This window comes from Miniopterus natalensis, chromosome 4, assembly GCF_054644295.1.
Source record: "Miniopterus natalensis isolate mMinNat1 chromosome 4, mMinNat1.hap1, whole genome shotgun sequence".
Taxonomy (NCBI): Eukaryota; Metazoa; Chordata; class Mammalia; order Chiroptera; family Miniopteridae; genus Miniopterus; species Miniopterus natalensis.
The window spans coordinates 40898592-40905089 of record NC_142084.1 but is presented as its reverse complement, the minus strand read 5'-3'; the positions used below and the strand labels follow the sequence as shown (position 1 = coordinate 40905089).

The 6498-nt window shown below is 39.8% G+C and overlaps 1 long non-coding RNA gene across 1 annotated transcript in view; it reads left to right on the top strand.

Annotated features, from left to right (window-relative positions):
• The first annotated feature begins 636 nt into the window (after positions 1–636).
• Positions 637–6498, top strand: part of LOC148093262 (uncharacterized) — a 99612-nt gene continuing 93750 nt past the window's right edge. Inside the window, exon 1 of the long non-coding RNA XR_015714395.1 lies at positions 637–712. This is a non-coding gene — a long non-coding RNA (uncharacterized LOC148093262). The remainder of the gene's footprint in view (positions 713–6498) is intronic.

Genomic DNA, 6498 nt, shown 5'->3' with positions numbered 1-6498 from the left:
TGCTTTCTGCTGCAGCTGCGGCCACTGCGGCCGCTCTGGGTGCTCCCGGGGAGCAGCACGGGCTGCATCCTTTCTTCCCCACCCCGCATCTACCCGGTTCTTCCGCGGCGGAAACCTCGGGCGGAGCCGCAGCCCTCACCTGGGGATCGCCCGGAGCTCCGCCTGTACCATGGCCTGGAGAGCGGCGCCCAACAGGACCGGCTTTTATGGACCCTGCACACAGTTTGCTTCCGCCCCACTCGCTCTTTTCTTGGGCGGTCGAACCTCCTACCTCCTGGGCTCACAGGCGTCTCTTCCCCCGATTCTGCTGATAAATACGAGGTGAGGCTCAAACTCTCCAGCCAACGACTTCCAAGCCACTTCCTAGGGGCCAACCCCCGCCCCCCGAAGGCGGAACCCACGGCCAAACCAAGACTTCCGCCCCCCGCTGTCTGAGGTTGGTGATTGGTCGACAGTGCTAAGATGGACCCGCCCTATCCGGTTTACTTCACACTCTCTGATTGGCCAGTTACGAGGGGCGGGGCTGTAAGGAGGCGGGTCAAGGGTAGGCGCTTGGAAGGAGGGGAGGGGGATAGAAGTTGCTAGAATTGCTGCCACTTGGCCCAGGGGCTTCGAGAAGGAGTCTGGAAGCTGTTAAGAATTGTTTGAGCACGCTTGAGGAACACGTACTGTAGTCGTCCAATGGCTGTATTGCAGCTTTAAGAAAGTGTGGGTAAGAGGCAGTTACTTTAGAGCAGAACCTTTTTCTGCACAAAAGATCTGCGATTCTCTGTGGGAATGGCCGGGGGAGCCCGCTGCAGTAAGACGACAAAGAATGGGAAACGTCTGCCTAGTTTTCTGCTAGCCGCTAGAATATAGGGGTTGGGACTCTTCGTTGGTTCTGGATCCCAAAGAAAGGTCGTTCTAAAGATAGCTTAATTTTAGAGGCAACTGCAAATACTGTATATTCTCTCCGCGCTTCGAACTTGCGTTAAAAACTCACGCCCATTGAAGGTGAAAAGGTTAGCATTCCGACTGACACACTGTATGCGCTTCGAGCTTTTTTAGATAACACTACAAAGCAAGCAAACGGTAAATGGGTTCTGAGAGCCTTTCTAAACCAATAGAGCAGACAAATATGGACGACTCTGGGAGGTACACAAACGTGGCCTATGTTATAACCGTCCTTTTCTGAGGGGCAAGCACTGTACTAAGTTCTTTACTTACGTTATATCAATTATTCTGGACCAAAAAGGTAGGCAGTTTTCTGTGTTACAGATGAGAAAACAGATTGGAGTGGTGGAATAATTTGCCCGAGCTCTCTGAGCTAGTTAGTGACAGAGCTGGGAATCTAACATTTGACTGGTCAGAGAGCACCTGCCACCGAGGAATTTCTGGCTAATGACCTTATGGACAAGAGGCTCTGAGTATTGAGTACACCCAACCTAGGATTCTCACAGATGCATGGGGTCATTTGTCCTAGCCAAAGTTTGGACCTTGGTTTCTGCCTCCTTCTTCTAGATCTCACATCTGCATATTACAATCTGGTGTCTTGTATTGTTGAATGAATTTGAATTATTTACAGTACCCAGCCTGCCCATTATGAATCTCGTGACTCCTAAGCATGTACATGGTGTATAATACATGAGTATCAGTAGGATCCTTAAAGTTTTAGCACATTGTTCCTGCCCTTGAAGAGTTTGCAGTTCCACTTGGGAGGAATAGACCAGAGGCGGGAGGCATGCTGGAGAGTGGGTACTGTAAACAATTCAAATTAATTGACAATACAAGACACCAGATTGTAATACGCAGATGTTAGATCTTAAAGGGAAATTGGCCTTTTGTTTGTTGTTCCAAAGCTAACCTACAAAATTGAAATTGTTTTTAATAAATTTTCGGATCATTACATTAATGCATACTCCATTGTTAAATTGCAGAAAATAGAAGAATAAAGAATAGAAAAGTAACCCTTACTCTATAACCAAGTATTACCACTACTTACTTTTTTTGGTACACAATATAGTTTTCCTTGGATGCAGTGCATACATGTACTATCTGTGCTTTCAGCCACAGCCATTGCCACCTATATCCTTTCTCATAGGTAAACTTTTTTGTGTGCCAAATTTGTGGAACTTTCCTTGATTTTTCTCTCCTCAGTATCCTATAGCACTCTTGTTGTGTTATAATCATCTACTTATTTGCCTGTCTTTTTAGGCTGAGTTCCTATGAGCAAGCTAAAGTTCTAGAACTATTAGAATACAGCAAGTGAGGGAAGAGACCAGAATGTCAGATGCACAAGTTGTTTCCACACCATTTTGTAAACTGGGGTTCATCTATGGTGAAGTTTCTGCAGATCAACAGAGAAATGAAAATGTATATTGAGTTTTTTATTTAGTCAAACTTATTCACTCTTAAGGATTGTGCTTTATTTTGAAATTGTCCATCCCATTTCTTTTATGTGATGATAATTATAGAGTAGTTGTTTTCTAAATGTTCTTCCTTTGGAGAATGAAAAGTTGGTAACTTTATTTGCTCCTATTTGTTTTATTTTTTATTTCTGTGAAATTTTTCTTGTTAAGTCTAGTAATCACTGAGGTAGGGAATAGCCACTGAATTCAGCAACCACAATGCTTGAGTAATCCTAATTTGTCTGACTTGTTATAGGTGGTCTCTATTCTTTCTGGGTGCGACAGCCTAAGCCTGAGGGTGGGTCTGAGCTAGATAATGTTTGGAAAATGAGAAATGGTTTTAACTGGCAGATGGTTCTGGAGTCTAAAGCAAGCTGTTAGACATTCTTGATGTAATTTACATAGATAAAATGAAGTTTCTATTTATTTGTCACCGTATCACATGAAAATAGGTAGATGGAATTTTACCATCCATAGAGGATATGTTTGGATTAGTCTGACTTAAAATAAGTTAATGAAATTCATTTTGGGGGATCCTGGGAGGTGGGCACTGTTAACCCTTTGGCATGTATCTCCATCCATATCTCTCTATAAATATGTTTGTGGTGGTTTTAAAATACCCATTAAAAGATAGATTCTCCCCTTAAATCTGCATGGTCTTGTGACTGATTTGAGCAATAGAATATAGTGAAAGTGATCAGGTCACCCCATGTGACTTAAGATGCTAGGCCATAAGAGGCCATGCAATTTCACCTTGTCTGTTGGAACTTGCTTTTGGAACTCTCAGCCATCATGTAAGAGATCTGACTACCTGAGGCTGGTGTGCTGTGAAAAGCCCGGGACACACAGAGAAGTCCCTTGTAGGTACTCTGATTGACAGTCACAACTAAGCTCATAGCTCCAGTTAGCCCAGCCCGGGTCCCAGTTATGTGAGTGGAGAAACAGATTCCAGTGCCCAGCCATTTGAGTTACCCTTCAGCCTTTTGAGTCTTCCCAGCTGAAGGCCTAGACTTACAAGGTGAGCCGTTCCTGCTCTGTTTTGTCCTGATTCCTGACCCGAAGAATATGTGAACTCAAGAAAGAAGACAAGACACAAACTGGGAGATAATATTTGCAAAAGACAAATCTGATAAAGACTGTTTTTAAAAATATACAAAGAACTCTTGCCCTGGCCAGGTGGCTTAGTCCTTTGGAGCACCCTGTATACCAAAAAAGTTTGTGGGTTCAATCCCTGGTCCGGGCACATATGGGAGGCAACAGATTGATGTTTCTCTCTCTCTCTCCATTCCTTTCTCTCTAAAATCAAGTTAAAAAACATATCCTCAGGTGGGGATTAAAAAAAAGAAAAGAACCATATATACAAAGAACTCTTAAAACTCAACAATATGTAAAAAAACAAAACCTCAAAGAATGGGCCAAAGACCTTAACAGACCTCACCAAGAAGACATACAGATATCAAATAAGCATATGAAAAGATATTCCTCACCAGGGATATGCAAATCAAAACAATGACATACAACTAAACACCTACTAGGATGGCCAAAATCCAGAACACTGACACCAAATGCTGGTGAGGATGCGGAGGAACTTGCATGCATGGCTGGTGGGAATGCAAAATGGTACAGCCTCTTTGGAAGACAGTTTGGTGGTTACAAAATGAAACACACTCTTACCATACTCTAGCAGTTGCAGTCCTTATTATTTACCCAAAAGAGCTGAAATCTCTCCTTCATACAAAAACCTGTACACAGACATTTATAACAACTTCATTCCTAATTGTCAAAACATGAAAGCAACCAAGATGTCCTTCAGTAGATAAATGGATTAATGAACTACATTCAGATGCTAGAATATGATTCAGTGCTAAAAATGAGCTATCAAGATATGACAAGACCTAGAAGGACTTGAAATGCATATTACTAAGTGAAATAAGCCAATCTGAAAAGGCTGTACTGTATAATTCCAACTATATGACGTTCTGGAAAAGGCAAAACTAGGATGACAAAAAGTCAGTGGTTGCCAGGTGGCGGTGGGGGAGAGTTGATTAGAACACAGGATTTTTAGGGCATGGAAAATATTCTATATGGTGTTATAATGATGAATATATGTCGTTATTCAAACCTACAGAATGTACAACACGAAGAATGAGCCCTAAGGTAAACTATAGACTTTGGGTGATTTTGATGTGATATTGTGAGTTCATCCTTGGTAAAAAATGTTACCACTCCGGTGAACACAATGATAATGGGGGAGGCTACTCATGTATGGGGTTATGGGTATATGGGAATTCTTTAAACCTTTCAATTTTGTTGTAAACCTAAAACTGCTCTAAAAAATAGTCTTTTTTAAAAAAGAATCCATGAGCATAATGAAATGATTTGTTTTACTTCATTGTTATGCATCTGTTCCAGTGAATAGATAACTGAAACAGTGTCTTTGTCTATTTATAAATTCTACCTAATCTGAAAGAGGCTTCTTGCTTAGAGTGATTATTTTGCCTAGAGCTGAATTTAAATCTAGATATGGTGCCTCAGTTTTGTTTTGTTTTTTTTAATGATTTTTATTTTATTTTTAGAATTTTTATTAGAATTTATTTAAGCCAAATTGACAACGTGCTGGAGAGCAAGATCTCAAATGCTTCAGGTTTTTCTTTTTAAGGATTATATTGCCTTCAGAGTCTGAGATTGTACTAACCAATTAAAAGAATTGAGTTTTAGATTTAATGGTGGCAAGTGCAGGGAAGGGCTATGAGTAGATCTTTATGCTTGATTTTGTAGTGTGTCATTTTCTCTCCTTCCCCAAATGGGAAAGAAAATGGTCTACTATACACAAAATCAGTAGAGAAGGAAATAAAAATGGTACAAGCTGTAATATCAAACTTTAAAATCTGAACTTTGAAACTGAGTATTATTGCCCATTAAGTTTCAGCTTTACTCACAGCATCTTTCAGGCTACACATTAAGCTTCATTGAAGACACCAGTGTTTATTCATCTCTGCTGTCCCTATACCTCCTTACATCTATAACAGATAAAGGTGTAGATATTTATATGTGTTACCATATCTTTATGTCTGTATGTCTTTATATGCATTCAACCTTGTCTTAAAGAGACTTCTCTCAAGTACTTTTTAGTTGGTACTTTTGTAGCATTTATAAATTTTGGTAAATGTAATATGTTAAATATGAAAGTCTGTTTAACATGTTGATGTAGAAATATGAATTACAATAACTTGGAATATTTTTCTTCTTTCACGTCATGTTGTTCATTTTGTTTAGTGAGTCTTAAGATTCAGAGCAAACTGGCCTGCAACTCAATTGTGGTCTGCAGTCTGTTTCTGTATGACCATGAGCTAATAATGGTTTTCATATGTTTTTTATTGTAGTAAAATACACAACCATTTTAACTATTTTTAAGTATATAATTCAGTGGCATTAAGCACATTCACATGGTTGTGCAGCCGTCATCACCACCCATCTCTGGGACTTTTTCATCTTCCCAACTGAAACTGTCCTCTCTATTGTCCTTCCCCCCAACCTCAGTTCCTGGTAACCACTATCCTACTTTCTGTCTCTAAGAATTTGACTGTTCTACATACTTCATGTAAGTGGAGTCATACAATATTTGTTCTTTTGTATCTGGCTTATTTCACTTAGCATAATGTTTTCAAGGCTCATCCATGTTGTAGCATATATCAGAATTTTCTAAGGCTGAATAATAGTTCTGTTTATTAAGTAATTAGGTCCAATTCATTATGTGAATTGTAGACATTTCATATAATTGTCTACAATTCATATAATGTCTGGCAAATGTTTCTGTGTTTCTGTCAAAAACTGAAAATATCCCACATGTCTCTGTGAGTTCACTCCAATCTCTATGGCTCCTCAGTTCACAGTTTGGGAATTGCAGCCCTTGGGTCTTTTATTTGTGTTTCTGACATGGACTTGCCTTTGTCTTTAGCCTTGCTTCTTGTTTTATCTGATACTATTCCCCACACTTTCAGGGCGTTCATAACAATAATTTCTGATGTTTTTCTTTGCTTACAAATTTTATTTTTACATTCTTGATCCAGGTTAAGTCCTTTAGTATATTAACTTTCATGTTGGATTTTCT